General features: G+C 38.1%; 1 protein-coding gene and 1 long non-coding RNA gene across 3 annotated transcripts in view; both read left to right on the plus strand.

Moving 5' to 3' along the window:
- LOC141898670 (uncharacterized) overlaps positions 1-26,251 on the plus strand; it is a 166,742-nt gene that overhangs the window by 102,052 nt on the left and 38,439 nt on the right. The gene's annotated exons all lie outside the window — the stretch shown is intronic.
- Positions 8,792-10,467, plus strand: LOC141900741 (uncharacterized). The gene is made up of 6 exons (XR_012618758.1): positions 8,792-8,823; positions 9,527-9,596; positions 9,672-9,756; positions 9,836-9,918; positions 10,038-10,108; positions 10,407-10,467. It is a non-coding gene; the product is annotated as an uncharacterized LOC141900741 (long non-coding RNA).

Below are 26,251 nucleotides of genomic sequence, written 5' to 3' on the forward strand. Positions count from 1 at the left end.
TACTTTTAATACTCGTAATACTCTTAATACTCGTAATACCTTTAATACTCGTAATACTCTTAATACTCGTAATACGTTTAATACTCGTAATACTAGTAGACCCCTAGGATAAGGTCACAATATCTCACTAAATGACGGCTCGTCAGCCTAATCATGTTCAACTAATATTTCGTACGAAATGTGGTTAACTCACGCTGTGAAAGAACATCTAGGGGGAGAGAGGGGTGAGAGGTACAACTAAGAAATTAAATAAATAAAAGGCTCGAGTCTGAAGCGGAAATGTCAGTGACGATGGACAGATCCCAATATCTGAACCCGGCCCCAGGGCCGACTCGATAACACCTCCTCTTGAACTACCACTACAGGGATTCTTCATCTTGGTTGGAATTCGCCTTCACTGGTGGTCCGACGCAGGGACTGATCAGTTCCCTGGCCCTCCATTCTTTCTCCGGGACACTCATCTCCGGTCCTCTTAGGAAGTAACACATCAAGGGAAGACTTGGTTTCGACCTGGACTACCACTGGCAGAATGGCTAATCGTCACCCGACAAATTCCGAGACTCAAGAGGTTTAGTGAAACCAACGTATTATAATGCAACTGGAATGGTACTCTCACACCTTTCTCTCATTTAATAGCTCGAAAAAAAATACCACACGCAGCTTTGCTTGTGGGTATAAATGCACTAAGGCCATTGACGGCACCCGACTAAAATAATAAGGGGTTAATTCTACCCATATGATGTACACGCGGATTGACGCGAGAGGTAGCCTGAACGGTTAGATCCCGCAGGTTCATAATACTAACGGTCAGATGGCTAAACTGCCTGATTGTCACAAGTTTGAACTAGACTAGCTCGGAATATGAGCGACTGGGAGACGGAGAGGGATAACCCTCGCCGTGTCCCAGTCCCAGCATCACAATGATGTGGCGACTCAATAATAATACTTAATACTTTGCAATTTAATACTAAAACAGTCGATCGTCGATCGATAATACTATACGAGATATAGGACGGATAATCCCCGAATAACAAAGGAAGGATTAAGGTAAGAGGGGGGTGGGTCTAGCGACAGGGTCGGTACCCGGCCAGCCTGCAGAATCTGCAGAATCTCGTCGGACATCATTCGGTGGATAGCGTAGGTCTGCTTCATCCTTCCCCGTTCCAAGGACCAATGAACCATGCGTCGGCGGTTGAATCTTCTACACCAAACCTCATCTTACCCCGGCAAGTCCCTCAGGGCGGCTGTACCATCCACACCAGTAGCCATCGTCTTCCATCTAGTACCATCGGCTGAAGGCAACCGATACTGCGAGACATCTACCGAACACCAGCCACCTTCGCCAAAATCCACCCACCCGGGACAGTAATTCCACTTAGTTTGAAATTACAAGGTCGTCATTAGGAGCAACCCTTGATAAGACACTCTAATAATGATAGATTAGGATAAGGAATTTGGAATAAAGAACATGGCGGTAACCGCAAAAACCGGGCAATCAAGGCCGCGGCAAGGGAATAATAATAATATATCAACTATCTTAACTGTAGTAACAAGTGATCACATCCCCTAAGACGGGGGTCCCTATCGGGACGTAAGAGGTAGCGCTTACATCGTGTCACGTATAATTATCTGAAGTCGATCGAAAGTCGCTTGTTAATCTCACTAGTATATTTCTATTTTTTCCGCGGCGATGCCAATCGAAAATGAATCCTGAACTAGAGTTCTGCGCGCCTTATATAGGGCTCCCAGTCCCCGACGTTTTGATTGGATGGAAGTTTTTGTCCCCGATGCCCTCCATTGGTCAGAGTTCTTTGTCCCCGACGCGCCTCATTGGTTAGAGGTCACGAGGAACACGTGACGTCACGATCACGCGTGATTAAGTTTGTCAACAACGACGCTCGATCTAACTTTTCCATCATAAATTAGTTAATAAGAATTCCGGCCTGAACCGAGTTTTAAATCTTAAAAGGAGGGATTTATTACCCGTGAAAGGATTTATCGTGCGAATAGTTGAAAAATAACCGCCAGAAGAGGGAGCACCCGAACGGACCGCACCGTGGAGTGCCGAATTGAACCGGCCCGAAAATATGGGCGACTCGGCCTTCAGATCGGAATTCTATTTCACAATATAATTTGACGACTAAAATGGTCTAGTATAAGAAGATTCAAGAAATAAGGATTCTATTCCTCACGCGGTATAACAACTGCGGAAGCGTGATTCCCCGGATAGTTTAAAATCGGTAAGAACATAGTCTGGGTGAAATCCTTAACCGAACACAACTCGACCGGACGCGAGTTCGTGCCGCAGCATAAACTGGAAATTTGGCCCGGATATATAACATCCATAAAGGAACAAGACGGATGATTAAAGTTTGATAAAGTAGTTATAACATTATGACATTATGACGCTATCTGTGGCGATTATTTCGTGACGCTATCTATGGCGATTAAAGGAAATTGATTTTGAATTTGGCGCTCTCGGCGCAATCACAGGGGAATTTCCGCTACACCACCCCCTCCCCGCTTTCACGCGTCCCGCGTGAGGAAAAAGAAGAAAAGGATCAAAAAGTGATAAAATAGTCGAACCCCGCTAGCACGATACTAAAAAGGAAATAAAAGGAATCGCTACACCCAGCGAATCCCGTATTAACGTGATCGTACTAAGCAAACACTTCTATAGAAAATTACTACCAGAAAGATTTCCCGAATCTCTTAACCCATCGTATTACTGAGGCTTCCGTTGAAAACCGGATCGCACTAACGAGGCTCGACCATATACTCCTACACTATAGATGCACAGATTCACTCATCTAGTCCCTCGATCTCGCAGGCGATACAATAAAACTGGGTCTCGTCGAACCCAAACAAGACTAGGTAGCCGTGTGGCACGGTGTGCGTGCATCTCACCGAAGTTGGTTCCTGATGTTCTCGTCGGGGGGGTCCACTCTATGCCGGCCGCTCGAGCCATCTTCCTACAAAACGGGCAATGTACGATGGTGCCGGGCGTTCCCCGGAAAGTGGCAGGCCGCCCATAACCTGTCGGATGGCTATGAAGTAGTGTTTTCGCCCGTGGCGCTGAGGCCACTCCGCTGGGCGCCGATTCTACTGTCGCGTTGTCCTTGGTCTCGACTGGACGTACTGGGGAAGGTGTGGTTGTATGTATAGCAGTGGGAACATACGTGGGTGTCGTGTTTCCCCACCGTTGTTGGAAACACTCCCCGAGCTTCTGCGGCGAATACGCCGACACCTCGCCTCCATCTCTTCTCTCCTTCTCCTCCCGCCTCGCCAATTTCTCCCGCTCCTGCTTCTCCAGCCTCTCCCGTTCCTGCTTCCGCTTGTTTTCTAATCTACTCTTCTCTTTCTCTCTTTTCACCTTCTCCTCTTCCTCCAGCTTCCTCCTTCGCTCCCGCTGCTTATCCCTCTCCTCTACCACTTTCCGCCGGTGTTCAATGTATTCCGCGTTCCGCCGCTCCCGACTGGCTGCTGCGATCCGTGCAGCCCGCTGACCCCATGTTTCTTTCTCCCTCCTCGTCTCTACTTCCGCCGTTTTCCTTTCGACCACCGTCCGCACATCCACCACCTCCTCGCTCACTATCGTCATCTCGTCTACGAACTTCCCCGCTTCACTCGCACCGCCTTCGCCAGTCTTCACTTCCTCTTTCTCCGTATCATCGCTATTCATTACTTCATCCTCTGTTCTCTCTTCCAACAGCTCCACTTCTACGCTCTCCAGCTCTTCAACTATCTTCTCATCTTCCTCCTTCTCACACTTCTCCTGGCTCTCCTTGCTCTTCTTCTCTTTGCTCTCTTCACTCTTCTTCTCTTTGCTCTCTTCACTCTTCTTCTCTTTGCTCTCTTCACTCTTCTTCTCTTTGCTCTCTTCACTCTTCTTCTCTTTGCTCTCCTCACTCTTCTCCCTCACTTTCTCTCTGCTCCCCTTCTTCTCGCTTTCCTTCTTTCTCTCACTCTCATCTCCGCTCTTCCGCTTCTTCGTACACGGCTCCCCGGTACTCTGGTGTCTATCGGGCGTTCGGTCGCGAATCGGAACCTCGACGACCTTCACGGTGGTGTGTCGCCGTCCATCATTGTGGTCTCGACGAGCGTGGCGCCGAATCGAATCTGCCCGTGGGCCGGTACGCCCACAGGTCGTACACTTATACGAAACCCCCTCCCGGGGAATGCAGTCGCATTTCTCCTGGTGCGACGATAGGTCTGCGTAATAATCGTGACAACCGTGGCACTTCTGTCGTGTCCTCCAAGAAAAGAAAATGGGGTTGGTTGGTTTGGTTATATAACAGGTTCCCGTTCTAGCCTACAGATATAAAAATGAGTGAAGGAACACGTGAACTCCTCCTTCGAGTAGTAGGGGCGTCCGCTACAATAAGCTCGGTCGCGTCATGATTCAGACCCAGGTATTCAGTTCCCACGTATGGTTTGAGTCGGTCGTAATGTACTATTTTAGGGGCATTGTTCGGCACGTCCTGTATTTCATATACGGTTTCTGAGTGTCTCTGTAGGATGGTGTACGGTCCGGTCCATCTCAACTGAAACTTCCGGGAGGAATCGCTGCCCGTTACCTTCGGCTGATACAGCCAGACAAGATCTCGGGCCTCATAGGGTTTTCCGTATCGCCGTTGGTCGTGGAGATTCTTCTGACGAAGAGTATTCTTTGCTAAAGCTTTCCGGGCATCACGGTGCGCCATCTCCATTCTTTTCCGAAGCTGACTGACGTACTCGGTGGCGGACGGATACCTGTCTTTAGGTGGAAGACCAACTACGAGATCCACAGGGAGATCCACCTCCCGTAGCAGCATCAGATAGTTCGGAGACGCTTCGGTCGTGTTATGATGGGCCGCGCGATAAGCCATAGCGGCGAAAGGTAACTGCAAATCCCAGTCGAAAGGATCATCGACGGACATCAAAGATAACATCGATATCAGGCTGCGGTTAAAACGCTCGACCATACCATCACTTTGGGGCCTGTATGGAGTAGTGCGAGTTTGTTTGATACCGAGAAGAGTGCAGACTTCTTTGAAAAGTTTGGATTGAAACTTCGAACCCTGATCGGTGTGAAGCTCACGAGGTACGCCAAAACGGCTGAAAAATTCCGTCACTAGTTTATTGGCTACCGCCTAGGCCTCCATATTGGGAATAGCGTAGCATTCAACCCATTTGGTAAAATAGTCCATAGCAACGACGACATAGACGTTGCCGGCCGTGGTTGGTCTCTTGGAGGGGGCCCATAATATCTAAGGCGATACGCTCCATGGGTGCTCCTACGTTGTAAATCTGGAGTTCAGCCTGAAATTTCTTCGCTGGGGATTTCTTCCGAGGACAGAGCTCACATTGTTTCACCCATAACTCAATATCTTCCCTCATTCCGGGCCAATAGTACCTATGTTGCAACTTGGAGAGAGTTTTCTCAATCCCCAGGTGTCCCCCAGTCCGAGCTGAATGGAGTTGGTAAAAAATAGTACGGCGAAACTTCGGTGGGGCAATCAGCTGAGAAAAACCACCCTCCGATCTACACTCCCTGAACAGAATACCGTCGTTGAACGAAAGGAGTTCCCACTGAGCCCAATATCGTTTGGCGTTAGTGCTTTTGTCGGAGACGTCTCGCCAAGGTGGCTTGGTGTTGCCGGCCATCAGCCCGTCGATCGCCCACTCCAGGTCTTCATCATTACGCTGGGCGGTCTTGAGCTCCTCCAAATCCCATGTCTCATCCAGTTGAGATTCAACGGCGCCCTCTTCGATCACGTGTATGTACCCTATCTTATCACACTGCTTACACGGCATCCTCGATAACCCGTCAGCGTTACCGTGTTTTACTCCGGGACGGTGTTCAATCTGGAACTGATAAGTCGAGAAGGCTTCCAGCCATCGAGCAATTTGCCCTTCGGGTTCCTTCAGATTCATCAGCCAACGGAGGGCGCTGTGATCGGTGCGGATGCGAAAGTTCTGTCCATAGAGGTAGTGCTTGAAATGCTTCACAAAGAACACGACAGCTAGTAGTTCGCGCCGAGTCACGCAGTAGTTTTGTTCCGCGCGGTTAAGCGTACGACTTCCAAACGCGATTGGTCGCTCCTCGTTCTCGTGTATCTGACTCAATACTCCACCGATAGCAAAGGCACTAGCGTCGCAATCCAATACATACGGGTCCGTGACATTCGGGTAGGCTAAAATAGGTGCGTTGGTCAACTTCTCCTTCAGATCCCGGAAAGCTTGTTCCTGCTCGTCGCCCCAAATAAAATCCTGGTCTTTAGCCGTGAGTTTATGAAGGCTACCTGCGATCTTCGCGAATCCGGCGACGAATCTCCTGTAGTAAGTGGCCAGGCCCAAGAAACTACGAACTTCCTTGACGTTTTTAGGCGTTGGCCAATCCCGTATACACTGAATCTTGGACGGGTCCGTCTGTATGCCCTCGTGGCTCACCACGTGCCCGAGAAAAACTACCGACTGCTGGAAAAGCGAGCACTTGCGGGGTTTTAGCTTGAGTCCAGCTTCTTCCAATTTACTGAAGATTAAGTCCAACCGTTCGACCATCTCTTTAACCGAGCTACTAAATATCAACACGTCATCGAGGTATATTAAACATATTTCCCATTGGAGGCCAGTAAGTACCATTTCCATCAATCTTTCGAAAGTTCCCGGGGCTCCGGACATACCGAAAGGAAGTACATTGAATTCCCACAACCCACTCTGAGTAATAAAGGCAGACTTCTGCTTAGCATCCTCGCTCAACGCAACCTGCCAATACCCGGAATTAAGATCAAGGGTGCTGAACCATACGGCACCTCCGAGACATTCCAGCGAGCGATTGATATTCGGGTTCGCCATGCTTTCGATGGTCGTAATCTCATTAAGCCGACGATAGTCCACACAGAAGCGAGTGCTTCCGTCTTTCTTGGTTACCAATACGATCGGGGACGACCAAGGGGAGCGGGACCTCGTGATCAAACCGCGGCGATGCATGTCTTCAATCAAATTTTCAGTCTCTTTTCGTTTGGTTAAGGGAGGAAGTCTCGGCGCCTGTCGAATTGGTGGGTGATTCCCGGTGTTTACTTCGTGAGTGACCAAATCTGTCCTTCCCAGGTCTTCATCGGTTTCTGAGAAAGCTGACGCATGTTTAATCAGCAGCTCTGCTACCAAGGGAGCATCCTCCGGGCTGAGGTTCTTCACGCTGGCTTGGTAAAGTTCTTTCAGATGTTCTGGAATGTCTAGGTTCGCATTAGGTTCTTCGGGTTCCGAGTTCTTTTCTTCCATCTCGACGGTTCGAATCGTGGACACCGTATTGAGTCTCCCCAGGACCGTAAACCGCGGAAGAAGGATAGGGCTGTATCCCAAATTCGAACACAAGTCGAACTCCGTTCCCGGGTGTCGACCAGTGTTCGGGCCACACCAGATCTCCACCCTCGTATCGTCCTGTCCCCTCGATGATACCAAACGACGGAATATCGGAATCCCCAGAAATAGAAGTGGGTATGACCATTAGGTGTCGAGCTGGAATTTCCACCGCTTCCAGGGTCCTCGCTAATAATTCGGTTTCGGGTTCTAATGAATTCTTCGTGTGGCAGACGATCTCTTCGTTACCGCAAAATAGCAACGAATTACCCACATCCAGGTACGAGCCGGTTCGTTTCAGAAAGTCCATCACCAAAATCCCGTCGCCAGCGTTAAAGTGGATAATAGAATTATATCAATACGGGATACGCATTTGATGTGTCAAGTCACACCAATGCGGTTTAACATAACATAATTTATAGTTATAGTCAAATTGGGGGTTACTCGGGTCGTTTAGTTGTCTGCGGAGTCGAGTAGATTGGTTACCCCTGTAACATTGGTTACGGAAACGACTCGTCAGCTTGATGAGTTGTATGTATTATGATTGTGCGCCACCTGCATTTTCCGAAATAATGTTCATATAATTATTTGAAGGGAGGATTGAAATCAATTATCAACGTACATCTGAATATGTAATAGTCCTTAGTAACTTTCTGTTGCAGAGGGCATAGAAAAGATTTTGAAATTATTTAATTAAAATATAAATTTTATTTACGAAAAATAAACTATTATGGTCAGTACAAATAGAAAATTCATAGTGTATTTTTAAGAACAAGCTTACATAGCTTACAGAATACATCACGTACATTCGAATTTTATAAGTGATGGGTAAAAATCAACGTATGACAGAAAAAAATGTAGTTAATTATTTAACAATATCGAAATATGTGCTCTCTTTTTAAACTAATGGAGTGATACGCAATTAATCACATGGCCTGTATTAAAAGATAGAACATACAAGTTGGATATTTATAAGTCGAAACAGAAACTAAAACTTTGATGTCAGTGACCAGTATGGAATTACACAACGACAATTGGCTTTAAACTCAACAAACATTATTAAAGAATGTTTCAAACAAAATGCTTTATATAACGACATGAATAAACTTGTTTTACAAAACAAGAAAGTACATTTTGAACTTTTGAATGGTCGAATCCCATTTATTTACAGTAACCTGTGATGTGGCGATTCTCGGAGCCATCCCTCTTGATGACGTCACTAACAAGTGGTCACGGCCGTCGCGTGCACTCATTTCTTTGAAAATCTAGCTTCCTCGCGGAGCGGGACCTGGTGACGCTGCGCCCCGCCCCCTTCGCGCTGAGAAATATCTCATTCCCAGTCAGCAAAGACAGGTTCTAAAGATCATAGAGTGCTTCGCTGGAGGGTTTCCGATCCATATAATTGAATTTGAATTGGTGCGGTGGCGCTCTCAATGCGGAAGTTTTTGTGAATTTTTCAGTCGACGACGGACGTTTATCGTTGTAAGTGATGTAATATGTAAAAAAATGTAGGGAAACCTATCTCAATTTGTTTTTAGCGATGCAGCGGAACTAATAAGGAACATTTTGATATATAACATGACTATAGTACACTATCCCTGATGGAATGATAAGCTCCACTCGACAAACTCGTTCCCGTGCATTTTTAGCACACACACAGCCCCTCTACCATCAATGCTTAACCCCAGTTTGACCAACTGTGGGCGTTTTCCTTTGAAACATAAGCCTTATTGTAAAAGATAAGCATTAATCTAAGTTAATGCTGCATCTTTATCATGAAACCTGAGAAAGATTATTCTATTATTTAGGCCTATTCAAATTTTCTGTCCACTACCACGTGGAAAAAAGACCCAGTCAAAATTGTGCATCACGCTTTGATGAAGAAATTGGTTCTAGGCTATAAATTTTACGACTCAAACGAATCTTTTCCTCAACAAAGCCGCTTTTAGGTTGATGCAAAATGTCATTTGCTTTCTAAATGTGTAACTAGGCCTAATCAAAAGGATATTTCAAAAGCAAACTTTGCCGGGCCAAGAGCCATATTGAATTAAATTTTTTCCGAACCATTATGCCTCTTTCATCATAACATTATTTATCCTATTTCATGATCTTAGGCCTACAAGTAGAGAGAGGGCCTACGTTGGGTTCAAATCAGAATTTTAAGATTTGTTTCATTTAATTCCAGGTTTTCACTGTAGATTATCAAAGACATGTGGCGTCGTGGGAGTTCATAGTTGTTTGATAATCCATCATTTGTAAGTGTAAGGCTATTTGAGGGATTCGAAACCGACATTTTGTAAATTTTGTAGCTTTATTACGTTTAATTCCAGATGTTTATCATGACACGTTTCATTTTGGGGGTTTGTCAGCGAGTTGGTATACTGTCGGCAGAAGTAGTTTGATAATTCGTTTCATGTAAGTAAACAGCTATTTGAAGGATTCGAAACCGAAATCTGTATTGTGAATTTTTTAGTTGTATTTTGTTTGATTCTAGGTGAATAGGACATGATTCATTTTGGGAGTTTGTCCGCGAGTTTGTATACTGTCAAATGAAGTTTCTTCGTCAATTTGTCGTATGTAAGTATCAATCTATAGGTTATATATTAGGGGTTCGATACAGAAATTTGGTGAATTCCTCAGATTTATTTTAATTTATTCCAGGTTGTTAACAGAAAAATATGTACTTTATTTCATAGGTTGGTCTTTGATTGAAAACTAAAAATGGATGATAGTTCTAAATTTGATGTTGATTCACATGACCAATCTAGTAAGTATGGCTCTAGTAAGTATGGCGTAAGCATGTCTTTTAGAATAAGAGACCTATAGCATTAATCCTTCAATTCAAGTTGCTATACAACCTTTTATACAGATATTAACCATATCAATATAAACATGTATTTGCCATACAATTCAGTAAAACTTTTCCCGTCCAGATTTTGAAACATCATTTGACTCAATTTTTCCTCCTAGCAAATTGCTTTAGCTCATTCCAATGTTCGCAGTAAAAGTGAATTGTAGCATGTATGATTCCCATCCATCAATTTTGTCTTGTTTCGTATTTTTAGCGAAAATCTCGAAAATGTCTGACGTCGAAGCAGGTGGTGGCCAGAAAAAGATATATTCTTGGGAAATATTTAAAGACGCATGGCAAACACACTTATTGTTCACTTTTTTCCTATCCTTGTTTTGAAATTGAAGTATTGTAATAAACTATTGATTTATTTTTGTTGATCGACGCAACTAGTTTTGTTGTTTTTTTTCTTAATTTACATTTGAATTGGATGGTCATCTTGCGTAGGAGTCAGTTTGTCATCGAAGCAATACAGTCTAACTTGTTGACGTCTCAGATGCAGCGGGGCAGGGCGGTCATTATATTGTGGACTTATCCAAATTACACATACACAGCCCAACGTGTTTCAGTGTGTAAACTCCGTCGTACTCGGCATTATAAGACAGTGAGGAATTGAGTTTTAGTCACCTGAGCCCTCGGCTTGATTCGACCAAAAAGACCTTAGCTGACTTCACAGAATTTGTTTATGAGTCAAGGATTTTCTAAATTTCTGAATGCTTTCTCTGGTTTTAAGATCAATTCAAATTCAATCTTCAAAATATTTTATTGAAAGAAATTCTACTGAAGACAGATTTTGAAATGAAGGATATATCCAGGCAAATAATTACAGCAAAATCAACTGATGATCATCAAGGTGAAGTTTTCATTCATCTTCGGCTAATTTGTCTACCCCTGATGATTGAAGCATTTTGGTTACTCGCGCCAATTAGTCAGCCACAGTCGATTTCATGCCATCTGACCTCTTTCCATCTGTAATTAAGCAATCAAATGTAAGATTTAATTAGGTAAGGAGCGAAATAATATATAGATATCTTAGGAGACTATTTGAAATCATGAGTTTGTCGTGAAAATCTATTACTACAGTCTCGTAGAGCATAGACACCAAGCCACGTGGCATTGGTATTTTAAGGGCTATTCAGTTTACTCCAAAACAAGTCAATGATTAACATTAAAAAAGCTTCATATCAAGGGTATGTCGCAGGACTCGTGACGCCCATGAATTATCATCCCATAATTACAATGAATCCAATTCTGCATGTACGTTAGCACGACTGATTACTAATCCAAATATTGCATTACAACAACAAAAATATAGCTGCAAAGCAGCGATAACGGGTTTTCTGCACAGTCTTAGAATCCTGTTCAACGGTCGATTTCGACAAAGCATTTGATAGGCACAACATAAGCCATTACTAAACCGGCTATTAGGAAACAGAATCAATGATAGGTCGCCCAAATAGCTCAGTAGTTATCTCTGAACGAAAACTTGTAGCCGAAATCAACGGAACGCCTCATCTCAAGTCGGTCTAACTAGTAGAGTATCCTAAGTCGTCTTCTGTTTAATGTCCTGACAAATGACATACACAGTAATCCAAAAAATACCAGACCGAGTAAATTTCCAAAACAAACTTAACACGTTGTTCGACCAAAAAACTTAATGTTCCGACAAAACCACGGGCGACAAAACCAAAATTATGAATTGTCGCGGGTGACAAAACCAAGATATTGAATTGTCACGGGCGACAAAACAAAAATAATGAATTGTCGCGGGCGATAAAACCAAAATAATGAATTGTCGCGGGCGATAAAACCACAATAATGAATTGTCGCGGGCGTTAAAACCAAAATATTGAATTGTTGCAGGCGATAAAACCAAAATAATGAATTGTCGCGGACGACAAAAACAAACTATTGAATTGTTGCATGAGACAAAACCAAAATAATGAATTGTCGCGGGCGACAAAACCAAACTAGGGGTCCAGGGACACCATGCTCACTTGGGCAGTGGTTTCAAATGCTCAACAATCTAACAATTTCAATACATAACGCCCTCTAGTGACCATATACAAAAACCAATGACCTTGAAACCCACCACAATCATAGAACATGTGAGCAGCTATGATTTTGTAATTGATTGTGATAACAAAATATGCCTCGTTACCAATTTAATATGGAAATACTAAGTTATTCTACTATTCAACGCCCCCAGGTGACCATATGCAAAACCCAATGACCTTAAAACTCACCACAATCGTAGTACATGTCATGAAATACAACTTTGCAATTGATCATAGTAACAAAATATGCCTAGGTACCAATCTAATAAGGAAATACTAAGCCATTCTACTATTCAGCGCCCCCTGGTGACTATATGGAATAACTAATGTCCTTAAAAACTCACCACAATCATAGACGATATCATGAACTACAACTTTGCAATGGATCATGGTAATAAACTATGCCTAGTTACCAATCTAATAAGGAAAAACTAAGCTTTTCTACAATTAATCGCCCCCTGGTGACTATATGGAATAACTAATGTCCTTAAAAACTCACCACAATCATAGACGATGTCATGAACTACAACTTTGCCATTGATCATGGTAACAAAATATGCCTTGGTACAAATATAATATAGCGATACTAAGTTATTGTATTATTCAACGCCCCCTGATGGCCACATACAAAAACCAATGACCTTGAAACTCACCAAAATCATAGAACACGTTATGGGCTACAACTTTCCAATTGAATATAGTAACACAATATGCTTAGGTATCAATAATTTGTGGAAAAACTTTTTCCCACCTACGAATGAGTACTGATGACACCAAGATGGCCGCCAATTGCGTCATAATTGGCTGATCAAAAATACCTGTCCCAGGTATAAAACATCCCTCTCTAAAGAATATCCATCAGCAATTGCAATGAGAAATGGCAAACCAGTAGGAAGCTACAGGACCTAGAATTCTGGCCAAAATTGACATTTTAGGGCACTAAAAAGGTCATAGGACGGCCATCTTGAGTCAGATCGACCCAATTTTCTTATGCTGATGGGCCTTTGGTAGATTCAAATATAAACGAAAGATCAAGGTAATTGATCAAAGCGTCTTAAAAATTTTCTTCGGGCGACAAAACCAAAATAATGAATTGTCGCGGGTGCCCAAAAACAAAATATAAAACCAAAATAATGAATTGTCGCGGGCCTCAAAACCAAAAGAAGATTTGTCGCGGGCGACAAAACCAAAATAATGAATTGTCGCTGGAGATAAAACCAAAGTAATGAATTGTCGTGGGCGATAAAACCAAAATATTGAATTGTCGCGGGCGACAAAACCTAACTAATGAATTGTCGCGGGCGACAATGCCAAAAAAATAATTGTGGGGGCAACAAAACCAAAATAATGAATTGTCGCGGGCGACAAAACCAAAATGGTGAATTATCCAGGCGACAAAACCAAAATAATGAATTGTCGCGGGCGATAAAACCAAAATGATGAATTGTCTCGGGCGACAAAACCAAAATATTGAATTGTCGCGGGCGATTAAACCAAAATATTGAATTGTCGCGGGCGACAAAACCAAAAAAAAATTGTCGCGGGCTACTAAAACAAAATATAAAACCAAAATATTGAATTGTCACGGGCGACAAAACCAAAATATGGAATTGTCGCGGGCGACAAAACCAAACTAATGAATTGTAGTGGGCGACAAAACCAAAAAAAGAATTGTCGCGGGCTACTAAAACAAAATATAAAACCAAAATAATGAATTGTCGCGGGCGACAAAACCAAAAAGAAGAATTGTCGCGGGCGACAAAACCAAAATAATGAATTGTCGCTGGAGATAAAACCAAAGTAATGAATTGTCGCCAAAATATTGAATTGTCACGGGCGACAAAACCAAGATATGGAATTGTCGCGGGCGACAAAACCAAACTAATGAATTGTAGTGGGCGACAAAACCAAAAAAAGAATTGTCGGAGCGACAAAACCAAAATAATGAATTGTCGCGGGCGATAAAACCAAAATAATGAATTGTCGCGGGCGACAAAACCAAAATAATGAATTGTCGCGGGCGACAAAACCAAAATGGTGAATTGTCGTGGGCGACAAAACCAAAATGGTGAATTGTCGCGGGCGACAAAACCAAAATAATGAATTGTCGCGGGCGACAAAACCAAAATAATGAATTGTCGCGGGCGACAAAACCAAAAAGAAGATTTGTCGCGGGCGACAAAACCAAAATAATGAATTGTCGCTGGCGATAAAACCAAAGTAGTGAATTGTCGCGGGCGATAAAACCAAAATATTGAATTTTCGCGGGCGACAAAACCAAAATAATGAATTGTCGCGGGAGACAAAACCAAAAAAAGAATTGTGGGGGCGACAAAACCAAAATAATGAATTGTCGCGGGCGATTAAACCAAATAATGAATTGTCGCGGGCGACAAAACCAAAAAAAAAATTGTCGCGGGCTACTAAAACAAAATATAAAACCAAAATAATGAATTGTCGCGGGCGACAAAACCAAAAAGAAGAATTGTCGCGGGCGACAAAACCAGAATAATGAATTGTCGCTGGAGATAAAACCAAAGTAATGAATTGTCGCCAAAATATTGAATTGTCACGGGCGACAAAACCAAGATATGGAATTGTCGCGGGCGACAAAACCAAACTAATGAATTGTAGTGGGCGACAAAACCAAAAAAAGAATTGTCGGGGCGACAAAACCAAAATAATGAATTGTCGCGGGCAATAAAACCAAAATAATGAATTGTCGCGGGCGACAAAACCAAAATAATGAATTGTCGCGGGCGACAAAACCAAAATGGTGAATTGTCGCGGGCGACAAAACCAAAATGGTGAATTGTCGCAGGCGACAAAACCAAAATGGTGAATTGTCGCGGGCGACAAAACCAAAATAATGAATTGTCGCGGGCGACAAAACCAAAATAATGAATTGTCGCGGGCGACAAAACCAAAAAGAAGATTTGTCGCGGGCGACAAAACCAAAATAATGTATTGTCGCTGGCGATAAAACCAAAGTAGTGAATTGTCGCGGGCGATAAAACCAAAATATTGAATTTTCGCGGGCGACAAAACCAAAATAATGAATTGTCGCGGGAGACAAAACCAAAAAAAGAATTGTGGGGGCGACAAAACCAAAATAATGAATTGTCGCGGGCGACAAAACCAAAATAATGAATTGTCGCGGGCGATAATAGCAAAATGATGAATTGTCTCGGGCGACAAAACCGAATAATGAATTGTCGCGGGCGATAAAACCAAAATAATGAATTATCGCGGGCGATAAAACCAAAATATTGAATTGTCGCGGGCGATTAAACCAAAATAATGAATTGTCGCGGGCGACAAAACCAAAAAAAAAATTGTCGCGGGCTACTAAAACAAAATATAAAACCAAAATATTGAATTGTCACGGGCGACAAAACCAAAATATGGAATTGTCGCGGGCTACTAAAACAAAATATAAAACCAAAATAATGAATTGTCGCGGGCGACAAAACCAAAATGAAGAATTGTCGCGGGCGACAAAACCAAAATAATGAATTGTCGCTGGAGATAAAACCAAAGTAATGAATTGTCGCCAAAATATTGAATTGTCACGGGCGACAAAACCAAGATATGGAATTGTCGCAGGCGACAAAACCAAACTAATGAATTGTAGTGGGCGACAAAACCAAAAAAAGAATTGTCGCGGGCGACAAAACCAAACTAATGAATTGTAGTGGGCGACAAAACCAAAAAAAGAATTGTCGCGGGCGATAAAACCAAAATAATGAATTGTCGCGGGCGACAAAACCAAAATAATGAATTGTCGCGGGCGACAAAACCAAAATGGTGAATTGTTGCGGGCGACAAAACCAAAATGGTGAATTGTCGCGGGCGACAAAACCAAAATAATGAATTGTCGCGGGCGACAAAACCAAAATAATGAATTGTCGCGGGCGACAAAACCAAAAAGAAGATTTGTCGCGGGCGACAAAACCAAAATAATGAATTGTCGCTGGCGATAAAACCAAAGTAGTGAATTGTCGCGGGCGATAAAACCAAAATATTGAATTTTCGCGGGCGACAAAACGAAAATAATGAATTGTCGCGGGAGACAAAACCAAAAAAAGAATTGTGGGGGCGACAAAACCAAAATAATGAATTGTCGCGGGCGACAAAACCAAAATAATGAATTGTCGCGGGCGATAATACCAAAATGATGAATTGTCTCGGGCGACAAAACCGAATAATGAATTGTCGCGGGCGATAAAACCAAAATAATGAATTATCGCGGGCGATAAAACCAAAATATTGAATTGTCGCGGGCGATTAAACCAAAATAATGAATTGTCGCGGGCGACAAAACCAAAATATTGAATTGTCGCAGGCGACAAAACCAAAAAAAAAATTGTCGCAGGCGACTAAAACAAAATATAAAACCAAAAAAATTAATTGTCGCGGGCGACAAAACCAAAACGAAGAATTGTCACGGGCGACAAAACCAAAATAATGAATTGTCGCTGGGGATAAAACCAAAATATTGAATTGTCGCAGGCGACAAAACGAAAATAATGAATTGTCGCGGGCGATAAAACCAAAATAATGAATTGTCGCAGGTGACAAAACCAAAATGGTGAATTGTCGCGGGCGACAAAACCAAAATGGTGAATTGTCGCGGGCGACAAAACCAAAATAATGAATTGTCGCGGGCGAAAAAACCAAAAAGAAGAATTGTCGCGGGCGACAAAACCAAAATAATGAATTGTCGCTGGCGATAAAACCAAAGTAGTGAATTGTCGTGGGGGATAAAACAAAAATATTGAATTTTCGCGGGCGACAAAACCAAAATATTGAATTGTCGCAGGCGACAAAACCAAAATAATGAATTGTCGCAAGCGACAAAACCAAACTTATGAATTGTCGCGGGTGACAAAACCAAAAAAAGAATTGTGGGGGCGACAAAACCAAAATAATGAATTGTCGCGGGCGATAAAACCAAAATAATGAATTGTCGCGGGCGACAAAACCAAAATAATGAATTGTCGCGGGCGACAAAACCAAAATGGTGAATTGTCCAGGCGACAAAACCAAAATGGTGAATTGTCGCGGGCGACAAGACCAAAATAATGAATTGTCGCAGGCGATAAAACCAAAATGATGAATTGTCTCGGGCGACAAAACCAAAATTATGAATTGTTGCGGGCGATAAAACCAAAATAATGAATTATCGCCGGCGCTAAAACCAAAATATTGAATTGTCGCGGGCGATTAAACCAAAATAATGAATTGTCGCGGGCGACAAAACCAAAATATTGAATAGTCGCGGGCGACAAAACCAAAAAATATATTGTCGCGGGCGACTAAAACAAAATATAAAACCAAAATAATGAATTGTCGCGGGCTACAAAACCAAAAAGAAGAATTGTGGCGGGCGACAAAACCAAAATAATGAATTGTCGCTGGAGATAAAACCAAAGTAATGAATTGTCGTGGGCGATTAAACCAAAATATTGAATTGTCGCGGGCGACAAAACCAAAATATTGAATTGTCGCGGGCGACAAAACCAAACTAATGAATTATCGTGGGCGAAAAAACCAAAAAAGAATTGTCGGGCGACAAAACCAAAATAATGAATTGTCGCTGGAGATAAAACCAAAGTAATGAATTGTCGTGGGCGATTAAACCAAAATATTGAATTGTCGCGGGCGACAAAACCAAAATATTGAATTGTCGCGGGCGACAAAACCAAACTAATGAATTATCGTGGGCGAAAAAACCAAAAAAGAATTGTCGGGCGACAAAACCAAAATAATGAATTGTCGCGGGCGATAAAACCAAAATAATGAATTGTCGCGGGCGATAAAACCAAAATAATGAATTGTCGCGGGTGACAAAACCAAAATGGTGAATTGTCGCGGGCGACAAAACCAAAATGGTGAATTGTCGCGGGCGACAAAACCAAAATGGTGAATTGTCGCGGGCGACAAAACCAAAATGGTGAATTGTTGCGGGCGACAAAACCAAAATGGTGAATTGTCGCGGGCGACAAAACCAAAAAGAAGAATTGTCGCGGGCGACAACCCAAAATAATGAATTGTCGCTGGCGATAAAACCAAAGTAGTGAATTGTCGTGGGCGATAAAACCAAAATATTGAATTGTCGCGTGTGACAAAACCAAAATAATGAATTGTCGCGGGCGACAAAATCAAAATCATCGTTTTCTCGCGTTATTTTAGTTTTATCGTTTCGTCGTAATGTCGCCCTCATTTGCATATTCGTGTTTTTTTATCTTATCAGCCACCATACTAAAGCCTTAAGGTCGCGTAAAACTCGATAAACACTTCAAGCGACACAGCGAACGATCTCCTTTCCCCCACAGCGAACGCTTACTCCGAATGTCAAGTGTGAGTCCAGCATACGGATAGGAGTGTGTTATATACTTGTATTTAGTAAATACCTTGTGCATTTGACAAGAATCGGTATGTACTGTAGGAAATATAGAGTATTGATAAATGGTTGAAGCCCGCGGCCGAATAAAGTAATATGTTCTTTTATTTTGATACCTCGTCGACATAACAGCTTTTCTCCGCCATATCTCTTCGGCCTGTTTAGTTTAGGGGTTGAGGGTTCGAATCCTAGTGAAACCATGCATTATCACAGTACAGCGCCGGCACGCAAATATTGTTTTATTAATGAAACAACATGGTGGATGGTTGAAATCATTCGGCTTAAATTTATCGCGAGTTTTAGGACTTTAATGAATTTCACGAAACCATGATTTCTAAAATGAGTCAATTGATCGATTCTATTCGTAAATCAATTTACGTTGGCTACATTTCCTGAAGATTTCGGTGTCAAATCAACGTGATATGGACAGAAATTGTAGGAATTTTCACACGGAATTTTACTTCCGCGTTCAGTTGACGACTCGGATCGGTGACAACGACAGCGGAGTTTGTGTATTTTAAGGTAAGAATCCGTTAACCAGGGAATGTATTAAATGATTTCTTTAATAATATGAGTATGGTAGCAAATGAGTAGGCCTACTCGGTGAAGCAATGATCATTGCTGGCTACTTACTTAATGCCTAGCTTTTTTGGGGGATGCGCCTAGAATAAATTTAGGCCCTAAATATAATGGGTAGAGCCAGTAAGTTGAATGCCTTAATAGCAGCTAGTTATGGCCTGGTTTACACTGAATGTGCATGACAATTTATTTTGATTACTTTCTTTCCAGCTATTATTCGTGGAATGAACTGGTCACTACGGTCTTCAATTCCTTTGCGGATTCTTGCAGGAATATTAAACCACAGTGCGCAAATGTATGTTTCAAATTAGGCTTTTTCGACATTGACAGCCAAAGACGTAACTTAACACGCTAACTGAAGCGCAACTGTCTCAGATGCTGTAAGTACTTGACGTTTTGCGTAATTAGGGTTTTCTGTTACATCACAGAAAACCCTATTGAGATTCGCGTGTTTCTTCTTATTAGGGTTTTCTGTTACATCACAGAAAACCCTATTGAGATTCGCGTGTTTCTTATTATTAGGGTTTTCTGTTATTTCACAGAAAACCCTATTGATATCCGCGTGATTATTATTATTATTATTTTCTTCAACACTTTTTTTACCAAAAGAACATAGGCTTTGTTACCTTACCGCTGTTTCATATACAATCCATATAATATCGTTCAGCTCACTGAGATCTACAAATAGCCCGCGTGTTTTTTCACGAATCATCGTTACAAAAGCGCTGTTGGGCTGTAAACATCGAAAATTTAGCCCCATTCAATGGGGCGACATGTTTTTCGAGTCGTCATCCCGAAATCAACCCGCAGGCCGACTGTCACTTCGATTATCAATTCAAGTATAAATGAACTAATTTATTGCCGCAGACTTCACATTCAGTCGCGGTCTTCAAGCAGTGATTTTAACAATAGCCCATTTTCCTCATCAAATCATATTACCGATACACTGGAAATTTACTACTTTAGATTTTAAAAGCACTGTCGAGCCGTAAACATCGAGGAATCGACGTGTGTTACTACATCGTCGTTCCGGGGATCAGCTGCGAGTTTCTCCTCATCATGAGAATCAAATCGAGTACAAATTAATTTATTACTACCAGTGATTTGGCTGCGGGTTTCAAGGAGTTAGTTTAACAGTACCTATTTTTCTTTACCGAATTAACCGTGTATTTACTAAGATAAATATTTAGTGTACCGGGGAATCGTAGGCTCTCAGTTGTGAGTCAAACACCTTATCCACCCTGCCACAGGACAGAACGCGTCTTTTACCGTTAGTGGGAGTACGCGACACGGCGAGTGGCCATTGCTACTTTCATCCGGTGTTATCTTACAGTAAGTAATTTTAAGTTTGAAATAGGATGGAGAGTGCATAGATAGAATCAACGCGGAGAGAATGAGTGTTATATTACTATCAGAATTCTACATTTCGATTAGAAGCTGTTAGTTGTCGAATCTGATAGAAGATGAATTTTATGTGCGGAAAAAAAAGTGGAAAATATGTAAATAATAATAATAATAATCAACAGAATTACAAGAGGGTTTTCGACGAAAGTCAGAAAACCCTAATAATCACGCGAATTTCAATAGGGTTTTCTGTGAAGAAACCGAAAACCCTAATAAAATTTCATAATGGTTACCTAATTGATTTAGATAATTTTCCAGTAATTTATGAATAAGTTATAAGATGGAAAGAATAATGTTTTCACTATATAAATATGAATATAACAGTAGGAGCGAGTATATGTTTTGGATTTGATTTTAAACGTGAGAAAGAAGTGAAATTTAATATAAATGATGTAACAACACATATTACATTAAAAATATTGCATTATTCATGAATCAAAATTTGATTATGTAACAACAATAAATAAAGAAACTTATAATGTAGAAAAGATAACTGCTTTCTTTAAGATTTTATGAATTAGATGAAGATTTTATTATCGATGATATTAAAAAAATTATAACTGAAATATATGAAAATGAAACGAATAATGATGAAAATGTTGAAATGATTATAACTAAGATAACTAAATATTTTGAAGAAGGTGATTCTTTTTATAAATAAATGAATTATAATAAGTGGATAATAACTGGTTCATATAATGGAGCATTACTATCAGTGGGAACAGTTGGTTATACAATGTTATTGAAGAAAGTATTCAAAATAGGAAATATCGTTGTTGATAGATTTGATATAAATGATATTTTAGAATTAACATTAGCAGTAATTTTATCTAATTTAACAATTGAGTATTTCGAAAAACACAAATATATTCCTCCTATAAATGCATAATGTTTGTTAAATAAATGGCTTCTGCAATTATAACCATTATAGGATCAGCAATTGTTAACGCTTTAGAATTTATAGGTGGTGGATATATATTTAAACATATTGATAAAAATGGTTCATTATCGGAACAAAAAAGACGTAACTTAGCGTTAGAAAAATATAATAAAGCAGCAGAAGAATATAAGAAAAAAGACAAAATTATATGGATTATATTAATGAAGAATTATATAATCGGAAAATTTCACACCGAGATTTTCAATCAGTCGATGATGCTATGAGGTTATATAACGCAGTAACAAATAAAGAAAAATTACGTCTATATAAACCTACAATATCGGCTTATTATACCCCAAGTAATGAACAGAAGAAATATGAAATAATTTGGATTTTAGGTGACACTGTTATTGTTATATTTGTAGCATATAAATTTACAAATTAGTAATTTTTTGCTAAATAAATGAATGATAAAATCGATAATATTGAAATTATTCCTCATGATATAAATAAAACTAAATTAAAAATATATTTAGAAAAACAAATATTAGAATTTGAAAATGATTTAAGAATTAAAAAGAAAAAATATTTTGAAAGTAAAATTATATATTATTTTATTATTAGTGGTTCGGTTACAATTAGTTCTGTAATAACATTTTTAGCAATATTCAGTCCATTAATACCTTTAGCTATATCAATTGACTTTTTAGGTTTAAGTTCAAGTGTTTCAACCGGCGTCAAATTTAAATACAAAAAGTAATAAAGGAAAAATTAAATCTAATATAAAATAAATAAATTAATTAAAAAATACATTAGATTATATTATTGGTTTAAATGGTAATATAACAATTGAAGAACAAGAAAAATTATTAAAAGAATTAATTAATTGTTAATTTCTTTATTATATAAATGGTAGATAGTTTTCCAAAAGCTTTCCAATATAATAGATTAATTAAATATAATATTCCAGCAATAGATTTTAATAAAAATATTACATACAAAAACGAAGTTTTAAATTCATTTATTAATTTAGATATTTATGTTACTAAAACTATTAATTTTGATGTAAAGATGGAAAATATATTTTATGTATAATTAATTTTTAAAAATTGAAAGATAAAAAACAATGGGTTTTAAAACCCAGTATGAAATATTGGCAGAACCAATACAATTTTGCAGTTTATTGCGCAACAACAGGATGTGGAATTGGTTGGAATGATCATTTAAATAATTCAAAATATAAATCAATTCAAAGTTTATTTAGATTTCATACTTTTTTCAAATAAGATTACTATTAAATGAATTAGAATGTCCTTTACCAGGATCTAGATATTTTGAAGAAATAGATAATAATATTAATTTATCAAAGCTTTATGAAGTTTGTGATGAATTTAATACAAAGATAAATATTTCTGATTTTCGAACAAAAATTGGAACAATAAGATCAATTCCTTGTACTGAAAATATTTAACAATATTGCACACTTCCCATACCATCCAATAATAATGTAAGATATCAAAATTATTTAGATAAATCTCATATAAGATTAAATTATTGTAAAGGTCCTAATTTATTAATTATTTCTGATGATTTAATATTCGAAATGGGAAATATAATTGGTTATAATAATTTGATTAAAACTGCAACAATAAATAATTCATTTGGATTAAATGGTATAGATAAAACAATTATCACTGCTCCAAAACTAATGGAAGTTGAAAAAATTAAAAAAAATATTCAATCAACTGAAATTAAAACTAAGAATATTAAATTAAATAATGATTCTAAAATAAAAGATTACAATACATCAGGAAATATAAAAACTGATAATATTCAGCATGAAATAATTAAAACTAATAATGATAAAAAATCACATGAAAATAGTAAATTAACTATAACTTGTATAGGAATTGTAATAGGAGGAATATTATATTTTTAATTTTAATTTTTATAAGATATAAATGGAAGTAACAGGTGGAGAAGATTATGAAATGCAAGAAAGGGGAAATAATAATGATGGATATATTGATGATGATTATAATGATGCAGGTGTTGATATTGATAATGATAATGAGACAGCATATAATTCTAATTTTGCAGATAGTGGTTCTAAAAATTCATCAACGGACGAGATTGATAGAAAAACTAAATAGAGAATAAATGCTGAAAATGAAAATCCAGATTAAGTAAAACAAAATTTAGAATATAATGAATATATTTATCATTTCAAACCTATATTTGAAAAATCTGGATATCATATTAATGAGAGAGGTGCCAGATATTTAGTAAGAGAATTAAAATTTTTAGATGGTGAATATTATTATCATTTGAAAGATGATTATTATATTGATATCTTTTATAAATTCAAAATAAAATATTAGCAAAATCAACTTTGAGAAAATTAGACCCATCTAGAATTAAAAGAATAAGAAATAGTAATGAATGAAAGTGTTACCGACACAGAAATTATTAAAAATAAAAGAGTATCTAAACAAAGAATTAATAAATTATTTGAAACAATTAATGAAAATTTAGAAATAGAAACAAGTTCTAAACAGAATATAACTTCCAAAACTAGTAAAATCAAGAAGAGTTCAAATTGATAAAATCTTACCGAATGGATTACTTGATGCAACAAATCAAGAAATAGAAGAATTAGATATATTTTCTGATAAAGCAATTAGAGAAATAATAAGTATATGAAATGAAGCTAATAAAATTGCACACGCTAGAAATATTAGAGATGATAAAATTAAACATTTAGACGATGAATTATTTAATTCAAGAAAAGAATTAGAACAATTGAAGTTAGATAGAGATAATAATGTTATTGCAGAATTTGAATTTAAAAAAAGAAATGTAAGTTTAGAAAAAGAATTTGATAATTTAGAAGTACAGAAAGAAGAAAATAAATTATTATTAAAATCATATGATTATTGTATTAATAGATTAAAATTTATTATTAAAGATTTAATAATAAAACCATATCCTGAAATATCATTAAAAGATAGAATAAAATTATTATTTAAATTAAAAGGTATCACAATTCTTTCAATTCTAACATCTGTAACTATGATATTTAGAACAATAGGTTTAGCTATATCAAATTCATTAGAATCTACACCTACTCCTAATAAACCGGATAAACCTCCGAGCCATAATTCAATACAGGATAAAGTTAAAGATGGTTTTAAAAAATTAGCAAAATATCTATGGGAACTTTCTAAAAAATCTGCTGCAGCATTACTTGGAATTATTGCATCGATTGTTGGTTTTGTTTTAAAATCTGCTGGAAATATTATTAGTTTTGCTGCTGAACATATAATTTTATTTTTAATCAAGGTTGTTAGTGCAATTATTTTTGTATTAGTTAATATGATGAAAAATAAATAATAATTGTCTTAAATAAATGAGTGGGAGTTGTATAAATCCTTCTAAGAATTCTAGAATATCTAATGCAATTAAAGCAGAAAGATGTCATCATATAATTACTAATAATCCTTCTAATATTAATCCCGATGAAACTTTATATGTTAGTATTCCTCGATTAACACAAAATACTTTTTATGTTCCAAATAGTATTTATTTATCAGCTGATATAAAAGTAACTGGTAATAATAATAATTATGTCGTAGATAATGTTGGAAGATATTTAATTTAAAAATTAATTATAAAGATTGAACAGAAACAGTTTTTTCATTAGATGATTATAATCTATTTACGCATTATAAAGATTTATGGAAATAGAAATGATATGATATTTCTAGGCATCCAATCAGAAAACCAAAATATATTAAGATCAGAAGCTATTAATGCAGTAGTAACTAATGACGTAGATAATTTAATAAAAAAGATTTATGGAAGCAAATATAAAATTCCATAAGACTTTGAATTGATAAATAGTAATGCGCCTTTATATAAATATGCTATACAAGAAGATATTATATTCGAAATAACATTTGCTGTTAATGAAATTGTGCTATCTAGCGTTATTTAAGACATGGATTATAAATTATCAAATATATGTTTAGAATATGATACAGTAACTGATGAAAATATTGCTAACACAATTCAAACTCAATATAATCAAGGATTTTCATTATTATATGAATATATTGATAAATTTAAAACTGTAACTATTAATGCAAATGATGAAATAATTTATGAGAATATTAACTTCCCAAGAAGATCTATCAAAGGTATCTTAATATTTTTTTACCATTGCAACATATTCTAATGGTGCAATAAAAGTTGATTGATAATTATTATAATCCTGAAATAGCAAAAGTAGAAATAACTATTGAAGGTATAGCAAATAACATATTTTGTCAGGGAATGAGAATGGTAGATCAATGGGTAGCAATTAAAAAACATTTTATTAATGAAAAAGTAAAATCATCTGAAGATTGTAACATTAATCAAATTGATTATTATACCGGCAATAAATATGCATTATGTTAAGATTTTAGAACAACAGAGGATAACTTATTACATGGTTATGGGAAAAAATTACATAAATACAAAAGATGGAATACAATTGTTCATGAAAAAGAAAAAAGGAGTTTTAAATTATAAAATGCATATTTATATTATATCTGACGCACAATTGAATATTATAAATACTCAATTTGATAGTGTTATGTATTAAGAAAATGTATTAAGAAAATGTATTAAAATTTTTATTTTAATAAAACTTTTTATAATAAATGGATGAAGGTAAAGTATATAAACAT

This window comes from Tubulanus polymorphus, chromosome 2, assembly GCF_964204645.1.
Source record: "Tubulanus polymorphus chromosome 2, tnTubPoly1.2, whole genome shotgun sequence".
NCBI lineage: Eukaryota > Metazoa > Nemertea > Palaeonemertea > Tubulaniformes > Tubulanidae > Tubulanus > Tubulanus polymorphus.